This window comes from Falco rusticolus, chromosome 6 (genome assembly GCF_015220075.1).
Source record: "Falco rusticolus isolate bFalRus1 chromosome 6, bFalRus1.pri, whole genome shotgun sequence".
Classification (NCBI taxonomy): domain Eukaryota; kingdom Metazoa; phylum Chordata; class Aves; order Falconiformes; family Falconidae; genus Falco; species Falco rusticolus.
In genome coordinates, this window is record NC_051192.1 from 84,764,773 (window position 1) to 84,790,276 (window position 25,504).

Below are 25,504 nucleotides of genomic sequence, written 5' to 3' on the forward strand. Positions count from 1 at the left end.
GTAAGTAGATAGGATCACTGTTTGGCCTGTTCCAGAATATTTCTGCCTTTTATCACTCCACTGCAAGGGTTAATCTGATACAGGCTGTAATGAGCTGGCCAGCTCCTGACATGAACAGAATCTGATTGATTATATGCATAGTACACTAACTCTCTGCAGATGATAATGGCCATCCATGTATCATGCATTCAGCAATCACCAACATCTTTAATACAGATGTAAACCTTTGTATTGATGCCAGTTAAGCTACAATGAAGAGAGAAAGAATGTCAGAGAACATTCATTTTATTTCAAAGGGTCACTCCCAGCAGTGCAGCATGCCATTTTGTGCTGCCGTTGTTTCTCAGAAATATAATTCCCAGGAATGTTCCTAGTTTCAGAAGTAGGGACACAATTAAACTGAGAATTACTGCAAACAGATAAAATCCATTGCAGCACAGCTTTCATCCTTTATGTAACAGCCCCCTGAGTTTGTGACAAAACACCAAAGTGGATATGGTGACCACCATGCCCCACTGGACCAGTTGTGATAAGTTAGCCATAAAATGAGTTTCAGTAGGTTTTTCTCACCTTCAAAAAATCCATTTTCAGGTATAACACCCTACAGTTTTCAGAGGTTCTGAATAACATTCAGATGCTCCTGGAATCAGTGGGAGACACAGGCGGATATCACAGAACAAATCTGCAGAAGAATAACTCAAGGAGAAACTTGTGCAGGGAATGGAAGAGAGTATGGGTGGAAAAAAGAATAATGTGCAAAGGCAACAAGAAATGTCCTACAGCAAGAGAAAGGAAAGAATGGTGAGAAGCCCACATTTCCCTGTTTTCAGTATGGTGATACCACATGAAACCACACACGACAGACTAGAAAGGCGGGGAAAGGACAGCAGGGATACATGGGATGGGTCGTAATAGACATCTGAAATTGCAAGGATAAGCAGGTTGAGCTGAAAAGAGAGAGGGGAGACAGATAATAGATTCAAAGGGTGTGTTTCTTTGCAATATAAGCTGAGATCAGCACCCCTAAGTCTAAGCTCGACGTTATATTGATAAATTCTGACTTTGTGCTGAGCACAGCCTGCTGCTGGAGATGGCCTGCCCAGACCCTGCCCTCTCTCAGTGTCAACCTATTTTGCTCTACAATTAGTTCTTTTCTCCCTTGTGCCCACACAAGCATTCAGGCAGCAATGCACCAAAGAGCTCATCTGGCTGAAAAGTAAGAAGCAAAACACAGCCATTCCTCACCAGCATCAGTCTCCTGATCTAATTCAGTAGGAGCCATTGCAAATGGTTCTGTCAGCATAACACAGGAGTCAGCAGACAGAGACTGGCACAAAGAACGAGTGTTCATAGAATGGGGCATGGACACAGGCAATGAATTACACCCTTAACTTAACACTTGCTGTTTCTGCTTCATATCTGAAAGAGGGCTTGTACGCCTGAAAGCTTGTCTCTGTTATTTTATCAGTTAGTCTAATAAAAAACAGTAACAGAGAAGGCTCAGAATTAAGATTTGGAGCAAAACCAGCTCTATTTTGTAACTAAAATAGCTGCTTCCCTAAATAATTAGTTTCACAAAGTTACCTCTGCTTCATCTGCATGGTTCTGTAGACTGTAAGCCAAGTTTTGCAGCAGTTAGAATTAAATCATAGAAATGGGATTGGTCAGAAAACAAATGACAAAGTGGAGTAGCTTAAAGGTCAAAGCCCCAAAGAGCTAAGTACTCTTTGAGGAACATTTCCATGCCCTGATGTAGATGGGTGTAACTCTAGGAGTTGAAGTCACTGGTGGGAGTGGCTGATTGCATCAGGTGCATCAATATGGTCCCCAAGAGGCCCAAGTATTCCATGACATCAAATTCAATAAATGGGAGGCCTGCTTTCTCTTTCACTTTCTACCTGGTACTTCTTGCTTACTTCCGTACTGCTCTACCCTCCACCAAATGTGTAAGTCGCTCACTTTTCATGTCAAAATATCCGACAGGGCTGCTCAGCCTTGCAAGACAAGCCCACACCATCTGATGTGCCATCTCAAATAACAGATATTCAGCAGATCTGCATTTGCCTACACTGTATTTAGCCAACATCTTCACAAGGTTCATTTAACACTGGGGCAAGTGAATTGTTCTTATGTGTCTGTATTATGTGCAGGAGAGGAAACATATTTGGCACCATTATTTTTACACATACGTCATTCTGACAGGTCTATGTATTCTGATAATTAATAGTTGTGTGTCTAGAAGACAAAGCAGCTACCAATTCCTTTTGTTCTGCAGTTCTTATTGTATTAAGACAGTAAGAAAAAAGTGAAACCCCCCCTCCATGGGCTGGAAAAGAGCAGCCCAGGACTCCAGAAAGACAATGGAAGTCACATTCCCTTAATGTATAAACAATTCACCTCGGTTTATATTGGGAATTGATCTCAGTTTTTCCCAATAAAGTAAAAAGGATGGAAACAGAAAATTATACCTGATGAACTTCTCAAGAAATGTCAAACCTTCCACAGATGCAAGTCCGGAGCTCAAACACAATTAAGAAAGAAAAACACAACTAAGAAAGAAAACAGATTTAAAGACTTACTGGACTTCTTTGTTTGTGTAGCTAATTCCTGTGTCTGTAAGCACCTTACAAAAACTATTTGGCCTCAAAACTTCACATGTAGAAATCAGTCAGAATTAAGTAGCCCTTCTGTCCTGAAGATGCTGTTTCAGGAGACTAAGCTCCAGCATTTCAACTGGTCAGCTAAAGCATGTAAAGTAAATTAATCTGCCTAACTTCTTCTAGAGCAGATCACTGAAAGTAAGATCAGTGGCTCCTTTTTTAAAAAAAAGACTACTGTGGGAATTTCAGACCTCTGTGTTTCCTCCCCAGGGAAGTGTCCCATTCAAACCTGGAATTCTGGCATGGCTTCAGTTGCCTGTGGCTCTGTCCAGACTCTTGTTCTTTCCACTCAAATGAAGACAGATACAGCCTTCCTACAGCCACAAAGTCACCCAGAAATCTGCTAAACACAGCCATGAGGAGCACGTACAGCACTCCTACGTGTAAGAAAACAGTGTTGGTGAACTTCCCTTTTTCTCCTGCTCCAGAATTAATCACACAGAAACTGATGACAATACTGCCCCTGATGATGATGATGATGATGATGATGATGATGATGATGATGATGATGACGACGACAGACTGGTGTGGTTACCCAAACCCAGATTCAGAGATGCATAAACCTAGAACCTACAAATAAGATGTAGACACCTTCAGGGCTTGGGATCCCAGCCAGTGGCAGATTTCCTTGGAGCTCACACTGTTGTTTTTCAGTGGCAGTCCTGCCCTCCCCAAAACAGTGGGTAGCAGAACCTACATTGAGGTCTCTAACATTACAGTGAGGTGGAAGCTTGTTCCTCTGCTTCACTGTATCTCAGAGCATCAGTGGAGAGCTCCCTTGACTACTGCAGAATTTGTTGAGCATCTCTTGTGGGTCATTTTCAGCACTACATGCTAAAACTGCAAGCCCAAATATAACCTCTGAGCACCAGTATGATATCCTACTGTAACAGCCATCCTCACCACCACAACTTTCTTGGCTAAACAGAAGGAAGAAATGGCCACAACCAAGAGACCTTAGGTAGAATTTAGACACTAGCATCCAAAATTGCAGCATGTAGTGCCTCTTACGCTTACTCCTCCCCTGAAGCTACATGCCTAAAATCCACAGTTCCCTCTGCCCTTCAAACTTCATTTCTGGACAACCACTGGGAAATACCCCATGATGAATTGCCTGAGGAGTTCAACACCTACCTGAGGCCTGAACCTTGTTCAGATCCGCAAACCAAGCACTCTGTCAATCTCTCCTGAGGCACTCAATGCAGCAAGTGCTTTCAGAAACACTCAAAATGCAGCAGCAGCTGCCATCCTTTTCCAAAACAGCTCAGTTTAACCAACAAAACTTCCGCTCCCTCTCTTGCTGCCAGCTATGGAGACATACCCTTCCCTTTCACCAGCTCTTGCATTCACTTGGCCCCTTAGAAAATGAATTTAGCTCACTAAACTGGCAGAAATCTAATGCAATAAACCAAAACAAATCAAGAAAAAGTGAATAGTTTTCACCACTTTAGTGAGCTAATGGATCAGACACATCCCAGAGATGACAGAAGGGAGACAAATGGAGCATGGGTCCAGGAATGGGCCTGCCCCTTTCGCCAGCAGCAAGTTCATGGGCTGACTCAGATGCCTCATGAAACCTCACTCACAGGAGAGGAGAAAGCCTGTTGGAGAGGCCAGATACACTAAAGAGGACTAGAAGAAATAGAGTGAGCTCTTTCCAGTCCAGGCACAGTGCTGGAGGGCCCAAGCCACCACAAAGGCAAGGCTAGGTAAGACTAAGTCTTCTCAGGAGTTCTGTGACACCATCTGGCTTCAAGTTTGGTCACTCATCAGCTCAAGAAGTGCAAGGAAAGGCAGAAAAGCCAAGAGAGGTCACCAAAACATATCAGTTTCTGGAGAAGGGGTACTGCTGGACTAGTCATGCCTTTGAAAAGATAATGCTATGGTTGGCTGTGAGCACAGAAGATGATGTGTCCCATAGTAAGAAAATTAAGACCAATCACATCAAAGTTTACCACAGCAACCGAGGACGTTAACAACTGAGCTGAAAGAAAAGTCGATCTAATACAGTTAAAACTGGATGACTTGCAACATTTTCTGGTCAGCATATACAATAGAGAAACATCAGAGAGAGAGAAGTCTGGGTTGACAAAGCTAGTAAATAATTTGTCAGAGAAGAACCTGCCCCGTGTTATATCTATGTATGGATATAATTGACCACATTTCATCTTAGGAGAAAAGAAAAGTTGTGGCCAACTTCAAAGGGAACTGAACAAAAGTATCTCTAATGATTAATGAATTAGCATCGTTGAGTAAACGAGCTATTCTGAATGCTTGCCCAGAGGCAGTCATGGGAAAGTTTCCAGAACTATTGTCATTTTTCCTGGAACTCATTGACTTTAAGGACTCCACAGCTGCAAGAATTGTGTGAGCATTTCAAGACTGTCAATTTCACCACGGATTTTCTGAAAAATTCTTCCTGAACTGATTTTTATTGGTTTCAGCTGGGGAATCCATTGCACCCAGCCAGGAAATGCCACATGCCTCCTAAGCTACTGCTCTATTCTTCTTGCACTGATGCTATCAGAGACCCAAATTCACTGCAGGGAGAACACTGGGGGCCATATTTGCCCTCTGATGTATGCACGCAGCTCCCATAGAGCTAATGCAGAATTTTTTTGCCTTTGATGCCTCTTATAAAATGTAGTTTAAAGAAGCCTGGAAGTATTGCATTAGAACAGGGAGTTCACGCTATTGGTGGTCCCCATTGTCATTAACACAGTTAGTGGCATTCCAATGAAAAACACAGAACAACTCTTTTGTTTGTTTGTTTTATAAGCAGATCTTTCAGGGTGGGATCTGGCTTGCTCAAACCCCACCAAAGATGGAACTTCAGCATCTAAAACCCACATACACCAACAGCGATCCACTCTGCCTGCCTTCCAAAACTGCCTAACCTTTCTGGAGCCTGAATTCATCAGGCACTTCTCTCCTCTGCCTGGAAACTCCCCAGGCAACTAATTTACAGCTACATGTTCAGCAGAGCCAGCTGAGCACACTCCCAAAAGGAGTTAGAGAGTGTCGCACTCCTGTTCCCTCCTCTCTTACTCCCAGCCACACAACACCATTCCTTCTCTTCTGCTAGCTGTGATGCTCCCAGGACCCTTGCTGTGGCAATTTAACTCTACACAGCAGAAAATCATCCACTTCTTTGCTGGGCTTGTTTTCTGCCACTTCAGTGAGTTGAATCAGCTCCCACACACAGACAGCTCAAGGTAAGTGGTTGCAGCACAGAGACAGGGAGTGGGAGTGGGACCTCTTTGGTAGTGTTTGTCTCATGAAACTTGTTGCTTAATTGCCATAATGCTCATAAGCTCCATTTCTGGGAGAGAGGAGCTCACTCCAGCTGAGACTTCTGCTGCAACCTGGAAACAAGAAACTACTCAGGATCTACCTCTAGCCCCAGCAAAATCTGAAAAACTAAATAAGGTCAAGACTACAGCTAATGTCAATTGCTAACTTGGAAAACCTACATCAGGCAACTTAGTTCAATTGGCTTGGCTTTTCCTCTGACATGACATACAGCTTAGATCTTTTTCTATGAAGTCTAATAAAGAAAGACAAATAAGAGTTAATCATTAAAGTGAATTAAATACATGTAAACATAATTTCACACTGAAGGAAATGTAAGTGAAGACATGTAACTTGGAGCAGAACTGAAATCCACACCCACCAGCTGTACTCAGCTCACCTCCGCCTTCCCCCATGAGCACACACCCGGGGTGTGCTGCTCTGTGGAAGTGCCTCGGTTCTCTGTCCAGACTCCCATTTTCAGTAGAGCCAGGAAGCTTTGATCACAGCTCCTTCCTGAATGCATTCTTCTGTGCTGGAGCAGCCATGCGAGAGCCCTTGATGGGACTGAGTGCTGAGAGCAGCAACAGAAACTCATTTAGTTTGATGTGACAAAACTGTTCCTCAGACAAATGCTCCATGGTGGTCCCATGGTAGGAGTATGTGCAGAAGGCCTTGCTGAAGTAATAATACTGAAGTAATTTCATGCCTCCACCCACTTCCAGGCCTCTCATTAATACAGACCTTGGAAATTTGTCATCTTTAACTGGTATAAACGGATGCAGCTTCTCTGACTTCAGTGAAGTGGTGTTGATTTAACTTTCAAATTTGCTGAAGATCTCATCTTTGTGGTCTTACAGTAAACTAGCTTAAGGAGCTTTATTCTGAGTCCTATTTATAAAAAAAAGCTTGTTCTTCAGAAGTTCAGCCTTCCTCAAGTCACAAAAATACTCGCTTTTTTCTAGCCTGTGATTAAAGAACAGACCTGCAGACTATCTGTATTTATAAATATATAAAACATAGAATCATAGAGTGGTTTGGGTTGGAAGGGACCTTAAGGATCACCCAGTTCCAACCCCCTGCCATGGGCACGGACACCTTCCACCAGACCAGGTTGCTCAAACCCCATCCAGCCTGGCCCTGAGCACTCCCAGGGATGGGACACCCACAGCTGCTCTGGGCAGCCTGTGCCAATGTCTCACCACCATCACAGTAAAGAATTTCTTCCCAATATCTAATCTAAATCTACCCTCTTTTATCTTAAAACCATTACCCCTTGTCCTATTAAATATCACTTTATTAATTAATTCTTAGTTATAAATATTACATATCTAAAAATTGTTGTTTCCCAAAAATAGGGACCAAGTTCTGCAGGAGACATCCTAAAAAGGTATTCTTTCCCAGATCTACCACAGTAGGCTTCAGTCTTGAGTACCTACAGATCTGATATCCATAAATGACAGGGAAGCAGCACTAACACCTAAAGCAATGGAATCAATGTGTAAACTTTTACATTATTTCTGAAGCGCTATCGCTTTGCATATATGAATTCAAGTTCTTACGAGCTCATTTGTTAAACAAACAGCTCATGCATAACTGCCATCACTAACATCTCTTTCATTGCCACATATATACACACCTCATCCTTGGCAGTCCACTGAACCGCTGGCAGCATTCCTCAGCAGGCCCAGCAATTTTTCAAGCACAGAAAGGGTCTATATCCCCATGGCCACCACTGGGACAGAAAAAGGAGAATATGGCAGAATCTTCTGCTGTCAAGAGACCAGCAGTGAACCAACCAGAAGCCTTGAGCAGAAGGACCAACAGATGAGTTTAGACCTGATTTAGGTGGTATGATGGATCATCTCTAAAAGCACTCAGAATGCAAGACAGAAAGTTGCAAAGAGTTTGCTGTGACATGTAGGCTGAGATTGAAAACAGCTTTGCCTCTTCACAGGAAGGGGCCAGTATAGTCCCATATCTTACTTGAAAATCTAATATATGAACAATTACCTGAAATTCTGAAATCGATGCAGAACTTTAAACCTGTTAATCTGTTTAAGTCTGATGGGATGCATAAGTTGGGCCAATTCTCTAGTAACTGGATATTAACTAAAATATATTGAAACACCATTTAACAGCTATTTTATTTAACAATGTACAATCACAACCAGGTTTGCCATTTTTCTGAGGCCAGTGGAAAAAATGAGGGCATTAGAAAATTTCATTGCCTGCCTAGAACGCGATATTTCACACTGGAGCAGGATGGAAATCACATAGATTGCTGCCAGGCATACGGGTTTGTTCTTGTAAGATCTCTCAGACCCAAACTGATCGTAGAATGAAGAAAACTGTATCAAACTACTCTGCAGTACAAAACTTCCAGTGACAAACTTCTATTTCTTGTATTTCATATATACTTTCAAGTTCCCCACTACTACACTGTCATGTTCTCTAAGTATCAGCGCACTGTGAAAAACAGCGGGAACAAACCACACAAAAAAACCCCAGTTTTGCTCAGATAAATATCATAATTTTTTTCCTGTGAGCTGATTAATATTTTTTAAAACTAGCATTTTATTTTACTTCAGTGAAGAGGTGTGCCAGAACTGCAAAATTTTGGACAGAAACTTGATTGTTAATTTTGCCCTTCAAATTTCTGGTGAGAAATACTTTCAAACAGGCTTAGGCTTTTGTTTTGACCTCTTTGCATGCTTTCTCCCCAGTGGCACACCATCCCAATACCTTCTCTTATATCCTAACCTTTGTGTTAACAAAGAATAATCTTTTTGCACACTGGCTTGCTAACATAATGACCAGTTTTAAACCAGAATTGACAGACCCTAGAATCTGAAATTCTCAAGGAAGGGTTAAATGAGGGCAGCCTGCAGAAGCGGCTTAAAATCACAAAAGATTAAGTAACACTAAGGTTACAAAAGGCCAAAGGAGGATGGTGGTCGATGAACCGTATATTGTCCATGAATGAAGGGGGAAAATTATTTCATTGGCACGGCAGAATTAATTGGACAATATATAGAACTGGTATATTTATAGGAGATTACAGTTTGTTCAGTCAGGAAGGAGTAAAAGTCTTACATATTAAGCATACATACACACTTTCTCTGATGTCCAGACAGAGATACCTGCTACTTTAAGGTCTTTGGACAATGTCAGAAGGGGTAGAGGACTATTGGGGCCATCTTGGATTTGAGCACAGCATAATAATCACATTGGGAAATCCACATGGCAAAGCTTGTGATGATTGTAATCAAAATGACCTCAACTGTATAACTTGGTGGGTTTAATTTTAATGTCCCAATCTTTAGTTGAAAAAGGAATATTGTGAAGCTTGTCCCATCCAAGTTGCCCAAATATTGAAACATTTTTATAGTCAATGAAGAGAGATAAATATTTGACAAGAATTAATCCTAGCCTGATACCGTAAATGAAGTCAACTGCTCCTGGATGTGCCCCTATGTATCCACTGGCTGAAGAGACAACCTGGACATATAGCCTGCATACTTAATGTATATGTTATGTGTGCTGACTCCTCCCCAGCAAGTTCTTGAAATGCATCTGTCCTGGGGTAAGAAGGAGAGGATTTGTCTGGACTCCACTCCAAGGAGCAAGGAGGGACAGGGTAAGGAAGGTAGGAGTGTAATTGTGACTGTGAATTCTTTAGAAAAGAAATACACAAAGAGCAAACAGGACGATGGACTTCAGGAAAACAACCATCAAGAAATGCCATTTTAACAGGTTAGAAGGGGAAAAAAGAGTCCAGAAGAACTAGCAGTTCTTTAAAGTAGCAACGATGAGGGCACTGTCAAAAAGCAATCATTCTGCCACTCCAGGTCTCATAGTCAGATGGTGGCACAGCACTTCATGAAAAATGCCAGCCTCCTGTGGGAAGTCTGAAGAAGATGTCTAGAAATGAGGAAAATTAGGAATTGCTGAAGGATCTCAAGCTATTTAAATCTAGAAAAAAGCAGATTGATTTGCAAAATCATGACAGTACTTTAAAAATAAAGTAGTGCAAAGCGAATGAGATTAACCAGTTAGCATGAACATGGCTGATTTCAAATTGGCCAAAAATGCTCTGCACTTACAGCAAAAAAAGTCTTAGGTTAGACATTAGAGACTTCTTTCTCTGGCAAGACTAGTGAGGTGGTGCAGTGGAAATTCAACTGTCTCAATATATTAACAAAGAATTTTAAGAACAGGTTTCATCAGTGCCTGCAATAAATGTAGATAATTGCCTTGGAGTAACTGGTGGAGTAGATGAGCTCTCACAATCATTTTGTGTAGCAGACTATTACTCCAGGACTCAGGAAGGCTAATTTTAGCTTAGAGATGCTAATTTCTCTTGGCTCTCTCCATACATAGTCTGTAGAGAACAGCTCCTTTAGATGCAGATTCAGAACAGGACTATCCTCACTGGCCTAACTAACATGAATAGCCCAAATAGTTCCCTAAAAATGAGTAAACTCATCCTAATCTGCCCCTCCCCTACGGCCACAAGTAGCTTCATGCTCCTTCTGATCCACTTATGATCTCCCCTTCCTGATCTCTTCAAATGCCAGACCTCAGCCTGTGAATCCCAGATATGCATTCCTTCTCACTATTATCCCTGCCTCTTATTTCCAAGTTTTGAACCAGCACAATTTATCAAGAATTTTCACAAAACATCTCAGACTGCCAAGGTTGTGTACGAGGAGTGCCATCGCCTTAATTACAGCCAGGTCCATTATTGAGGAAGTGCAATTAACAGTTTCACAAGCCTCCTTCATCTCCAAACTTTTTAATCAACACTAACTGGTTGGCAGATACTGGTGCTCTCCACAATATTCCCTCCAGTATGAAAAGTAGCCACAAGTCAGCAGTCATTCTTAAATACTTGCACAAGAAAATGTGGTCTCTTTGCCTTCCAAAAAAACCTCAGAGCCTCTTCTAAATTAACTATAGATTAGTAGGGCACATTGTCCAATAGTAGAAACAAAACAAAAACATAATCCCTGGCAGTCAGAGGTCAACAATAACAACAAGCCCACAGCCACTCTCAGGTTTCTGCCAGTGATCGGGTTCAGCTTTCACTGTGTGGGTTTCTTGCAGGTTCAGTGACCACAGAACATGCCCTTGAGCCACCCACTTTTCTAAGAGTAGGCTGGCTGCAACCCATTTTGCTCAGTCCTAGCATGTGCAAATGCGTCAGTCTCTATTGCATATGCAGGCCTGACAAGTGATAGAGATCATTCAGGGTGAGACCACATGCACTGTCCGAGTATCAGATGCATGCATGCAAACCCCCCCATCGCTTCCCCTAGAAACAAGGGAAAAACCCACCGTGGCCACCTGGTCATTTCATGAATTGTTTTTACTTGTTAGGAAGCTCTTGGGAACCCCTTGCGCAAACAGCCTTCAGTTCAGAAATCAAGATTATATCTAAAGCCTCATGAGATAAAGCAAAGTACAAGGTAATCAGTTTTTTGTATTAATTTCAAAATTATAGAAGAGTTAACACTTAAATCTCCAAGTATTGCTCAGCCTTTAATATAATGTTCTGCTAACCCCAATGTTATCCAGCTTAAGGTCCTCTCTACCATTTGCTTCAGCCTTACAAACTACCATGCTGGGAGTCCTGTGTGAGTGGCAGCAGAAGTGGTAAGCCACAGTCACAGACTTTTATCGACACAGACAGAATAGCCCCAGTACTGGATCCAGCTAATTTACCGTTACATCCACACTAGGTCTGCTAGAGGGTAAGTAGGGCTCTTGATAGACTAGTGGGGCCTGTAATGATTTGGAAGGAAGCAAAAAAAGATGTTTAAACTGTCAAAGAGGTCCATAGGTCACAAGTTCTCCCTTGGGAAAGCAGTATCAAGCCAAGGCAGACCACTGGGCTGAAGTGATGTTGGCATGATAGACTTGAGGCTTGGCAGAGGAACTCTGCTATTCAAGAACTGTGAAGGGAGCAGAGCAAATGAGCAGCTACAAACTCACTCACACAAGGACATTAATTCAGAGTTAGATACCATGCAAAGCTAAAAAAGTGTATCTGCTCACAATCAGACAACCCTACTATGCCATAAGGAAAAAAGAGCCAAAAATGGCAGAGAGTGCACATGCACTTCTCTGTGTAAACAGCAGAATGAAACGATGGTTTGCTGAAAGTAGTAAGACAGTGACCAGAGAGAAGGAACTTACTAAGAGAGAAAAACGGAGCAGCACTTGGTGAGGAGAAGGTACAGGCAATGGCCATTTCTGTGAGTGTCAGAACTAAGGTTCAAATAAGGAAGAAAGGTTAAGATGCAAGAGATTAATGAAATGGTCCCTTTAACCACACACACACACACACCCCTCTCAGCTGGAAATGGGAGACTGTTCAGGAAAAAAGTCAGAGCAGTAAATAGATACAAAACATGCTAAGAAATGTAAACAGACAAGCATATGTCATTCCACAGACACACCTAGTTCAATTTTCTTGTTATGGAACTGAAACCATTTTAAAAAGTTAAAACTATGAAAAGTATTAAGACTCATTCTGCCTAAGACCGACAATGTATTAACATAAGCCATGCCAAAGAATATTGAAAGCTCCATAGCGATGCTATTCAATAAGAATGAATAAGAAATATTGAATGCTCAGAGATTATTATCTTGATGATGCCTGTTATTCATGTCATGACCAGAGCTGAAAATTCCTAGAGTAGCCCTGCATACCTTCCAACAAACTTCTGTTTCTTTCCTGTTCCGAATTGTGAAGTTTTGTCTCAGTGTTTTAAAAAGGTTTATCCATGAAGGACATATGATACATGTTGCTGAGGTATATGATCAGTCATTCACTCTTTTGTAAAATAGTTATATTTATGTTGTCATAGCAAAATGTTTTGCAGTATTTTCAGGTGCTGGTCTACAGTTTTCCACACATAAATTCTGAATACAAACAGCAGCAGGATCAAACACTGTACTGGCACTTCCAGTAGTTCATAGTCACCAAACTGCCAAACTCTACTGCACCAGCAATGCCACCTGTAATTTAAGATGTGGACATAAATAACGAAGAGGGTAAAAGTAGACTGTCAGTTTGTTCCATGTGAATGCTGCAGAGCAAGCTGTTGCAGTCCCTTTCCTGAGGTGATTTGGACTTGTAATGAACAAATTTCTCATGAGTTCTCAGGAAGTATGCAGACAACTGAATGTTAGCCAAAGCCCCAGCACAAAGGTAGGCTGAAGCACAGGAAGAGAAGTGTAATAGTAGCAATATATAATTTATTCCAATATCCCAGTTCCACTTGTATCTGCTTTCATCTCCACCCAGATATTTTCCTGCACCTTATAAAGAAATGTCAAGCACATTCCTAATCTGGTGTTGAGTGTAATCCGACATTTGGAAAAGTTTGGTAACTAGAAGGTGAGGTCACATACACCCCTGAGAGAATCTGCATACTTCAAAGGATGAAGTTACCAAGCAAGCAGAAATTATTTTTGCAACTTGCACCACAATACTAAGATCACATCTTTCTCCTTTATTACCGGATGGAAAATAATCCTTATTCAAATACTGATCATCAAAGACAGAAAGACAGAGGTCCCCAGCAGACAGCAGGGCCTTTTCACTTGGCACCCAAAAGCATGAAAAAAAAAAAAAAAGTAAAAATACCGGGTGCATTTCCAAAAGAGGAAGAGAGGTTCGCCGTACAATGCCCCAAATAATGACTGACAGAGGAAAGGAAGAATGGCTGTTTATGATGGCAGAATAGCTCAGCTCCTTCCAGTGGGACGACAAAAATCCCAGTAGGTCCAAAGTCTTCTCCTGGTCCCCCATCCCCACAGCTGTGCCTGACCAGAAATAGCGCTGTGGTCCTCACCTCTAACCCATGACCAGGTTCTTGCTGTCCCTTCCCTGAATACAGGCTCCTGCCTCCCTCCCTCAGCTCCCTGCCACAGGGACTTCTCATATGTTAGTTTCCAGTCTGGCCAGTGAAAGGCTTCACATGCACCCCGTGCTCTTCCTTGGTAGCACCTCACAGCACCACGGGCCTTCCTCAATGCCTTTCTCACTGGAGGCCAGCTCTACACAGCCTCCCTCAACCTTTCTTACCCTTCTCTGTCTTCTGGCCCTTTGTGAAAGATCCTTATCCCACCTGATGACAGTAAATCATTCAGTCACCACCATTTCTAGCCTATTCTCCAGTAGAGATCAGACCTCCCCCTGCCCTTCCACAGCTTCATTTCCATTCCCTTTTCCCTGCTGACAATTTCTTTAGTACTGCAGGCAGCTTCAAACTTTTATTTTTACCACCTGGCAGACAAGACAGCATGAAGAGTTTGCCTCCACCATATTTAATCCAACTACTTCAGCCTTTTGCAGCTGAGTTGGTTTTGTGGGTAATTTGAGTAATAAGTGCACAAATGTAACTGTCAACTAAGCCAAGCTGTTCTTGAGCTTTCCTCAGTAAAATTCTTGTCCTCAATCACAACTCCCTGTGTTTTAGGAGGTAATTGCCCTCCCAACTCCCACCGCCTTGCAACCAGGATGAAGCAAATGTCTTACACCTGCCAGACAGACCGCAAGAACCAGGGGGTTCAAAATTTGCTAATAAGAGGGGTTGCAAAGATGAGCAGCGCCAGTCTGCTACAGGAAGTTTAATAAATGGATCAGTCCAATTAATAATGGCCTTTATAATTCTTCTCTCAGATCTGTTCCTTTAGTAAATGAAAAATTATTTTCAGGAAAGATATTCTCACCTTCTGGTTTAGAGCTGGACCCTTTTTAATATTTTTCTTTAAATTCCGTCTCCTGTTTGCCTTCATTCCTGAAGATTATTATAGCCCATGAAAGCTGTTATTAAGCATTCATCTGAACACATGCATCAGATCTTGTGTGCTGCCTTCTAGCAGAATGCTTTTAATTGAAAGGAAAACTCTGCCTCCTGCTAGGTTTGGGTGGGCTGCAATTAGTTCCATACCAGTTAGTTTTGCCAGAGTCATATAACTCTTCTACACAGGCATTCCCACTCTGGTCCAGCTGCAAACAATATGCTGAGTCAGCAAAAAGGAGGTAAAAGGAATTTTTCATTGAATTAAGAAACCGGTCTGTCCTCAAATCTTATAAAACATGTGTTGGATTCCATCTGTCCTGGAAGATCCCCACTCTGATCGTGCCAGCTACCAGTACTTACTTGCACGGGACGTGTGTGTCTGTGGCGATACCGCAAACTTCCGCACCACAAGGAGGCTTTGGACTCCATCGACCAGGGGTGACAGCCTGCAAGCTAACAGCGTGGGTCTGTGTGGGCAGTAAAATACAAATGCCTCCTTACATCTGAACCACAATACTTCAGTGAAAAAATGTTTCTCTGTTCCTTACTTGCAAGGAAAACAAAATCCACTGCCCTCCTAGCAAGATGCAGTGACTGAAGCCAAGAGCAAAGTGTGCAGAACATCTGAATTTACCAAAATTCAGATGTAGACAAATGAAAGTTGGAGGAAACCTTTTTCTGGATACTTCTGGTTTATTTGAAGCCAATGAAGCATGAAATGGTCTTAACAGTTTGTTATGTTTTGGTGTAACATGAGGATCTAGAATCTCTTGACAAGTAGAGTAGGAGCTTGAGTTTCAGTTCACTGATTGGTGGTTTTCTGGATTCATCCAAGAAATGTATTTAAACAGTATGTGCAGCATAAACTTTTTTTAGTCATGAATGTTCAATGGTAAGCATCTGAAAGTGGACACCAGATAATGAAAACAACAGTTAAGTAATTTTTTCATAATTTCCAAAGCCAATTGTTGGAATTGGGAAATTATTATCCTTTTACATGTGCCTAGGTATCTGCTAAGATTATCCTATGTTCTAACAGAAATCCATGAGCTGCAGGCACATTCAGGAGCCCTCAATTGCCTTTACTAAACCTACGAAACACCTATCCTGAGACCCATGAATCTGGGGGGGGGGGGGGGGGTGGTTCACATTCCTGACTTGGATCAGCATAGTCAGTCTTCTAAAACGACTACTGCATAAAAATTCAGAATAGTGAGTCCATATTTAGTTTATTCTTTCACAGGCTTCTCTTGGTAGTAATAAAAGACACCAGGTAAATTCTTTGTTGTTAACTAAAAGTAAACAGAAAACCTCTTTTTCATGTGGGAAATGTTTTAACGGAAAAAAACTTTGTTTGAACTTTTTCCTTTGAAACTGTAGGTTTCCATCATGGGAAATTTTTGAAAATTTTAAAGGAGCGTTATAGTTTCACTTTGACTTAAAATACCATAATTTTTTTTGCTGAAAAACCCAATGTGCTAAAATAAAATGAATCAAAAAACTTTCATACTGAAACACTGATTCAATATGAAAAACACTACTGGATATATTTGCTGCAAGTAAATTGAAAATTTCCAGTGGAGATAAAGTAACCCTATAAAAATTCAGCTTAAACAACACAGTATTTTTGGTAAGAAAATTTTCGGTACTAAATACTGTGGCCAACAGTAATTACAACTTGTGCAAAAGTCTGGGAAAGCTACAATGGATTTTTGTAGCTATTTTAAATATCACACCTAATGCAACAATAATGTTGCACAGTGAAAGAGACTGTGAAAGGATTATAGTGAAAAGTTTGTATCCCAACAGCATCTGAATATAAATAATATGTTTATTTAACTGACAACAGCTTCTTCCATACATGATTTTAAATTTGCAGAAAACTATAAATAGATAGCACTTTCACCGAAAGCATTAAATTAGCCAACTGGGTACTCAACTTTGTAATGTGGAGCAATGTGGAGTGATAATGAACACCATGTGTGTGTGATAATGGGGGCTGTAGAAAATAGATCTAGCCAGCTGAGTGAAAAGGAAATGCTAAAGAAGAAAAAATCTGAAGTCCAAGCCAAAACAAGTGACCTAGAGAAGCAAGTAAAGTTTTGTATGTGGGGCAGGCTAGAGGCCTGAGAGAGATCAGCAATTCAGCAGGGTATTTTTAAGCATATGCTCAAGGCCCTGCTTATTCGGCAGGAAACTTAAGCATATGCTCAGAGGTTAAGCATCAGCTAAAGTCTCATTGATGTCAATGGCTCTTAAACACATGCCTAGAGATACATATGTGCTGAAGTGCTTTTACAAATAAGAACGGACTGGGGATCAGGGCCTCAGTCCCCTGGTATTTCATAGCAGGCTAACCCTGCAACCTCCTGGCTTTCCAAATTCTTCAGAGTAGATCTCATTTATTATACACACAGGACCAGACTTAAGCATGTAAGAACTTGCATTACTGTACATAACTGCCATTGGCCCTTTGGTACTGAGATAAATCGGAAAGTATGGATACATTTATAAAGCGCCAGTAACTTCTACTGTCATTTGCCCAAAGAATCCTCTTAAAGATAACAATGGAAGCACGAGATAAGCAGAAATGCAACTTTTGAGCAGGTCATTTAGCATTTCCACTACTGATGTAAGAAAACTTGCACAAGAATGAATTTAAAGATGAAACTGAATCTTAACTGAAACCTGACTTTAGGTAACTTATTTTGAAACAGCGCATGGTGCTCTCAATTTTTGTGCAACGAATGGATCTGTATTACCTTGTGACCTTTTGTGTCTGAGTAGTCTGCTTATCAATTGCATAGCTGATGGGCATCACTGTAAAACCAAGAAAGCCAACTTTCTTTGCCGATCTAACTTCATGTAGAAGAACTGTAAAGCATTAATCTGCATTGATATAAATTTAGAAATCCATAACAATTATTCACTGAACCTGAGATGGCAGGTTAACATAACTTAAATTTTTGAAACTTTTTCATAACGTCAGATTCGAGTATGGCTGCTTCTTCATCTTTCTCCTTCTTAAAAACTGCATGAAAATATACCATAAAGTGGCAAGGGGAATTATATGGTCAGATTACTAATGGTATTAAATATTTTTCCATGCGGTTAATACAGGATTTGAAATTATCAGTAAAAATCCTTCCTGTGCATTTCAGTGAACCTGAACAACCACTTGGTCTCTGCATTTCATAATTCTCTGAGGATAAATATGCGGCAGAGGAAATGGTCATAAAGATGCACTGCAAGGCCAGCTGAAAACTCCTTTAGGTGGAATCTGTAAATGATGGCTCATTTTAAAACACCCTTAATGTGACAGGAGCAAACTGGGGTGCATCTGAGCAGCAGGACATTGCCAGAGTACTGCTGTGTGCAACCACTGCACTGCTCTTCTCCTGTGATGCCACAGTAGCAGTTAGCACCCAACATAAATTATAGCAAAAAGCTGACATCAATGAACAAAAAAAGCTAACTTCTTCTTTAAAATTCATTTAAATGGGCAGAAAACATATTGTAAAAGCCCAGTAATCAACTTTACACGTGCATTTTCCTTCTGTCACATGACTCATGCTTTAAACTGGAGAGCATTACTGTTTGGCATTTCCTGCAAATGCACTGAGGAAAAGCCACAGCAATATAGTATTTCTTCCATGGATGTTAACATTTGAAGACTCGCAGAAGTGGCTACCATTCAATTTCTGGTTAAAATTTGCTCACTTTGTTTTTTCAGATGAAGACAACCTGGTAAAAGTGTTCCCACATTCCTCTTTGCACTTTTGCCATGACAAAACTTAGCTGACGTAGGCAAATTCAAGTTCTAAAAACGTGTATTTTAGTCTGATTTTGTTTCAAGTTTCTGCTTCTTTAATAACTACGGAAGAGCACCTCTTCCTTCTTGCCCAAGCAAGCTGCTGGTTATCATTCCCATCCCTCCAGTCGGTCGAGTAACACATGACGCTGGCCTAGCATAAATACAAAACAGGTTCCTATGGAATCTGAAATACTGTTTGTACATCCTACCACTGACCACAGCGGAACAATGGTGTGCCAATGATACGGAAAAAAAATAACTCTATTTGCTTGCTCTTTCTGTGCCTCTGTCTGAAATATACCTAGCTCCAAAGCTATTATTTATAGTTATGAGGTGACAACTGAGAGCTAGCAGTCTGCTGAGTGAAAAAATGTTTGCATTTATCCTTTTTAGAGATATGCTATATATATAAACACATACATGTGCAGCAACTATTCATACTGGATAAGGAGAAGTACCTAATCAACTACAGTGCTTATTCAGTGGTATGAAAAGAAAAGGAGTTCTTTATTTTGTGCAAATTAAGTGACAAAGCTTCACTTTTAAAGATTATTTGAAACAAACAAAAAAAAAATTAATCAAAGCCTTCAGCTACATTAGCATTGCTTAAAACACTGAGAAGCAGTGTTGTAAGTTTCCTGTGAACACTTTTACCTATAATTTTTAATAAAGAAATCACCTCTTCTAAGTTGCTTGCGAACAATGCTAAGGTCAAACTCGAGTGAAATCTTTACATTGTTCACACATTCACCAAAATGTTGATGTTGGGGGGTCTTCTGGAGGTCCTCTAATCCAAGTGCCTGTCTCCAGGACCATCACCAGCATCAGACCAAATCAGCCATGGTTTTGTTTAGTCAAGTCCTGAAAACTATCAGGGATAGATATTCCACCTCCTCTCTGCGTACCTTGCTCCAATCCTGCACTACCCTCCAAAGAGAAAAGATTATTCCTAACTTCCATTCTAACCTCCAAAGCCACAACCTGATGCCGGGCCCTCTCTTTTTTGCCACTTGAAACAATCAAGAAGGGTTTGGCTTCACCATCTCCATAGCTTGCCTTCAACCAGTTACAGGCTATTAGTGTGCCCCATAGCTGCTTCCTCATCAGCCTCTACAAGCACAGCACCCTTCACCTTTCCCTAAAGGGTATGTCCTCCAGGCCTCTACCACCTTGGTAGCCTTCCACTTGGCCCTCTCCAGCATCTCTACACTCCCAATGTTTCAACCAACCTCACACATCACTTCTGTAGTACTGATAAACAGGATGATTTGTTTTATCAGGGTTGCTTGGAAGATTGTCACTGAGCAACCCCTCTACTCTTCTTGGGCTCTATGGATCAGCTTTGTCAGGCCCAGCTGAGACAGTCTAAGACACCAGCGTCCCACAGTGTGCCTTCCCTCAGTCCCAGAGGTGGCCAACCCAGCACGAAGATGGCAGAAACCCAAGTGCCCCAACACCTCTCTTCTGCTTTCTCTCCTCTGGGGGCAGCAGAGGATGGCAGACCATGGCGCCTATAACGGCTGCCATCTCCACACCCAAACTGCTTTAACTTTACCTCTAAACTTCAAACAATCTCATTATTCATGGATCATTTTCCCCCCTGAAGGGATCATTTCAAGGAAATATAAAAAACAGTCCAATGATCAGATGCAGTGTAAATCCTATGAGTGCTACCCTTGATTTAAGAGGAGCAGAAATCCCTGCAGAACTCTTTCCAGGACATGGGCATTTAATAAATCTTGTGAAAGTGTGAGGAAAATATGAGGAAAAAAGGAGACAGTGATAAGAGAAATACTTCTGAAATGGACAGTCAACACCAGACAGTTTAAAAGTAATTTTCTAGCCAAGTAATTACAATTGCTTTGTCATCATTTCCCATGGGTGAGAAAAAAAAGACAAAACCAAATACGTATTAATCTGCAAGTAAGTCTGAACCACAGAAAACCTATTATACTGTCCTTCTAAGGAAAGGTCAGAAGTGGTGTCAAACAGGAGGGCTGCCCTTTTCTAATCACACAAAGCTTAATGGTCCACATCAATTCTTGGCCCCGGACTGCATGGATCTTGAGACATGTTGGGTACTAACCTTCTCACAAGTAGCATGACTGGTTCTGGCCTCTTCATCAACAGTTTTAGCTGTGTACTTTCTTCCTAAAGGTGGTAGAGACAACTACTAAACAGAAGAACTGCATTCTAACCGCCTCATTTCCACCCAATTCTGTTCTCTGCACATACAGACATTCAGTCCATGTTTCCTATTGATCAAAAACTACTCCTCCTCCCTATTCCTTTAGGTATCTCCCAGCTCAGTGTCTTGTTTAGACTCTCCGGGTTGCTCTCGAGAAGCCATCAGAGCTGCCCAGCTTTCCCCATAGGCTAGGCAGAGGGACTTAGGTATCTGACCATGGCCTGAAGTGAAGAGTCCAAGTATCCTGCCAACAGGTGACAATTGCTCAGCTCTGCCCACCTTGGCCATTATGCATCCTCGATCCAGCCAAAAACTCACCCAGTCCAGGGTCTATCTGTGCCCACGAGTTTCCAGTAAACCTTTAGGAGGGCAGCATACACACACGCTCCTCAGGCAGCTCCCCATGAGTGTGCCAGGCCATTCAAAATGTTTCTTGTTCCCAGCTTGGAACACTTGACCTGCTGAAGAGAAATCAACCTTTGGCATGTCCTCCCAAGCCACACTTTGTTTTCATATTCTTTGCTATCAGTGAAGACATTTTAACAAGCAACAGAAAAGTTCTGGATGAATTTGCTTAGTTAAAAGCATTTCTGAATCTACACTGTAAACAGAGAGCTGACTCAACAGCAATAGTTCCCTAAAACACCAAGTACTCAACAGTAAGTTACATACAGTTTCATTCATAAAAACCCAAGTCTCATATTGGGTACTTTTGTCATCTATATGAGACACAGTAATAAGTAATCAAACCTCTTCAGTGTTATGTGCCCATTGCCTTGGCACGCACATGAGTACTAAAAAATTAAAATCTAATTTAATAAGCCTATTATGACCATATGAAGGAGAACTTTCCCTCTTGCACTCCAGGCAACTTAAGAACTGTCTCCGAAACTGCCTATGCATGTTAACTTTCCAGCCATCAGCCGACACAGAATGGCAGTGGCAAAAGCCAGAAAATTCTCTCCAGAACTCTTCTGGAGACCCATCGATTTGGTATGGGATTTGGGGTCTTGGATCAAGCTAGATGTCAACCCAGTTTATATTGTCACAGCAGCATGGAGCAATTTCAACACTGTTGAAACCATATGGATGTTGAAGCTCAAACAGCAGAGTACTGAAGCTAAACTGGATGGCACAACAGACCTCTGAACACACAGTCCAAACCCATGTCCCCAAAAAAAGATGCAACAGGATCTACCCATTAGAATAGAAATCTTTCCCTGGGTTCAAGCACCAGCATCAGTGTGAGATAAAACACAGACAGGAACACTGGCACGAATAAAGAGCCCAGACCAGGGGCCAAACAAGAATTCTGCCCCTGAGGTCTTGGATCATACATGTAAGCAGTGCCTGCTGCTCCCTCCATTTGGATATGTTCCTACTTCCTGCATATCGCTCTGTGCAGTCCTGACACTGTTACAAGGAGAGTGCACGTGTATAACCAATTGCATGAATTTGCCTATTCTCAAGGAATAAACTTGATAATATGCTGTGGGGCTGAGGCTGGGGGAAAAAAGGTGTAGCAGGTTCCCCCCACATTTTATGCCTGTCTTAGAGTCCATGGTTGCCATCAGGCAAGTTCCTCAAAGGAAAAAAAACCAAAACAAACAAACAACCAGAACCCAAAAAATCATGTTTTGGTAGTTGATTTGTTGTTTTTGTGAGCATGCTGTTACAAACTCAGAAAGTGCACTGTTTTCAAGCTTTTGCTTTTGCAAAAAGAAGAAAGTGCTCCCTTTCAAAAAGAGGATAGAAGTGCATTAAAAAATGAAATGCATACTTTAGGGAAGTTTCTCACAGGGGGAAAAAAAAAAAAGACACTCCTACAGAAGGACTTATAAGGCAAAATTTGCAGGGGTATAAGACTGTACGAAAGGAAATATTAAAGCTTACCACACTTCTCTGCTAATCACACCCCTAACCTATCTGACTGCCTCTCCTCTCACATACAGCCAAATAAGCTGCTCCTAGGTGAATATTAGTAAGAACATGCTATACTTTACCAGACACAGTATCTTGACCTGGACTAACACTCTTATATGGACGCTAAGGACATTGCTAAAGAAACACAGACTCTATTGTTAATCATTTCTTTTAGCAAACTTCCTTCACAGCCTGAGCTAAGTACTATATTAAATTGTGAAGAAATCACTAGAACTGCTACGCTGCAAGTGACTTTTAAATCAAGTGCATCAGTTATACGGTATTTAGCACTGTGCTGTAAAGGGTGGTAAATGGAGGTGTCATAAATATCTGACTTTATCATCTGTTGACTCATAATCCAGATGCCAATGGCATATAAATCATGTAAAGCATGTTTCCAGATTAGGAAAGTCTGACTGTTCACTATTGTTCTAGGAAACTACATTATTTCTTCGTAGGATCAGGAGTGCCCTCTGATGGTTAGCATCTATAACTGGAAAGTAAGAGTTGACAGAAAACTGGCACATCCCAAGCTGTCTGTGCAACACAAAATGTTCTCACTTTTAGCACTATACATTTATGGTCTTCTGCATGCTTAATTTTTTCGATAACCAGCCTTGTTGTGTTGGGAATATTTTTTTTCATATTTCTGTTTCCATTTCAGTTATTTATATTGATATTTAAGGATACACACATATTAGGGATTCAATCAGAGCACTGCTTATGTATACATCGAGTTCTAAAAGAAGATGAAAAAATTTCAGACATAAATTAGAGGTTTTCTATAATAGGCTCCAAGAAAGCCCTTGAAAGGCTCTGACAAACTCAGACACCTGGAAATTCAGATATTCAGCTGAATATCAGAAAACGGGATATAACTGGAAAAAACAGACAACCTCTCTTAAAAAGTGCTTGTGTGCCCAAGAGCTTGAATGTATTTTTCCAACCATATAAACTAATTTAATAAAACACGTTAACTCTCTCTACAAACCTTGCCCCATTTACACCCTTAGAAAATCACGTCTACAATAGAACAGTGAGAAAATAGGAAATCGATTTTTTTCCCTGTCACCTGTCCTCCAGGTATTCAGCATCTCAGGGTTACTTATAATTTTAAATTTCATCACCTATAAGATCAACTGCCCTTTCAAAACAGAGTTGGTAGCTGGAAGAGAGCCATAAACTTGGAGCTTTCTGTGAAGACAACTACTATGCCCAGTAGATAACAGATGGACATCTCTCCCTTCAGCTGAAGGAGGCCTGGAGTTAACACCTTTGGTGAGACAAAACCCCCCAAACTGGCATCAATTGCACACTGTCCCTATTATATACTGGACAAAGAAATGCAAATTTGTAATATCCAAACCCTTATAACATTAAGAAACTGCACCTCAGGGTCAATACTAGTCTGACTGCCCGATGACCCTTACAGAGAGTCAGGCAAAATACCAAGAATTGCGTATTATTTAGTAAGCTACAAATGCAAATACCCACAAGTTTCAGTGCAAAAGCCAATTCCTTACATTTGCAAAGGAGGATGGATGGCATCAAGGGATGAAGCCGGGGAGCAGAGAGCTGTGTGCATTTTCCATACTTTTCCATTGACGCTGCTGATATGCAAAGGCAGCAGCCATTTTGTTCCTAGGTCTGTTGCACTGTGTTAGCAGAGAGAGACTAACTCTGCTCTCTTACAGCTACTTTACCCTGGTGTTATCTTTGTAATCTAAACCAAACATCATTTTTACATTTTTCTCTGACGACGAAAGCAGAAGGTAACGAGATGAGAGACCAGCAGCCAGCCTTTCCTGTGCCAGCTTTTACTCCAATTTTACATCTGCTGCGGAACCCTAAACATTTTGAAATATGGCAAAACTTGGGAATTATGATTGGACTGCCCCTTTTCCACCTGGGATTACAACTGGCTGGGACTCAGACTAGGATTATCCCGACCCAGGGTATGAGGCACCTCCCCAGCAACATCGGCTCCTCGATCTCTCTGCCCCTCCTGCGTGCGGCCGCGCAGCCTGGTGGGCCCTGGGAGCGCACGCTGCCCCAGCTGCCCCGCAGCCCGCTAGTCTGGCCTCTTTCTGAAGGAAAAAATGCTCAACGCCTTGTCCCCGAGGAGCTTCTCCATCCCGGAGGGGCCCAGGGGTTACTCCGGGCCGAGGGCGGGAGGAGGCACGGTTTCTGCTCCGGGGCCCCCGCGCGCCCCGCGGCCTCTCCTGCCCCGGCGCCAGCCGCAAGGAGGGAGCAGCAATTCCCCCGCTAGCGACGGGGAAGGGGGAACCTACTGCTGCTTCCTCTGTGATCGCTGCCCACGTCCCCCAGTTAGCCAGATGCCGCCTCATGAAGTTTCACGCTAACGCCGCCGGCTCTCCCCCTGCGCCAAGGCTTCAGCCGCCGCCGCGGACGCCCGGTCACCGCGGGCCGCGGGACGGAGGCAGCGGCGGGGAGACCGAGCCACGAGAAGAGCCGCAGCCCCCTCTCATGGCGGCCGGGGGAAAGGCGCCCCGAGGGGCAGGCTCCCCCACCGCCGCCCGCCCGGGCGCCCAGCCGCGGCCCGCAGAGCGATCGCCTTCCCCTGCCGCACGGCGCTCCGCCTCGCCGTTGCCAGCGGGGACTCGGGGGGCTCAGCGGCAGGGAGGGCGAGTCGGCTGCTGCCCGCAGCGGCACCCGCGATGGCTGTGGAGCGGCGGGGAGGCAGCGGGCGGGACGCAGGTGTGCGGGGGCCGGCGGAGGCCGCTGACATGGGCGAAGTGTGCGTCGCGAGCGCGGAGGGCGGTGGGAGCTGGGGCCGGGGCTGGCGCGC

General features: G+C 42.4%; 1 long non-coding RNA gene across 2 annotated transcripts in view; it reads right to left on the reverse strand.

Annotated features, from left to right (window-relative positions):
* LOC119150520 overlaps positions 1–25,127 on the reverse strand; it is a 141,157-nt gene extending 116,030 nt beyond the window's left edge. Inside the window, exons 1-3 of one of the 2 annotated variants that reach the window (XR_005105098.1) lie at positions 24,987–25,127; positions 21,091–21,233; positions 20,671–20,735 (exon numbers count right to left, since the gene is read on the reverse strand). This is a non-coding gene — a long non-coding RNA (uncharacterized LOC119150520). Of the gene's footprint in view, positions 1–20,670; positions 20,736–21,090; positions 21,234–24,218 lie in introns of both variants that reach the window. The other variant, XR_005105097.1, reaches the window with a different exon arrangement.
* Positions 25,128–25,504: the final 377 nt, after the last annotated feature.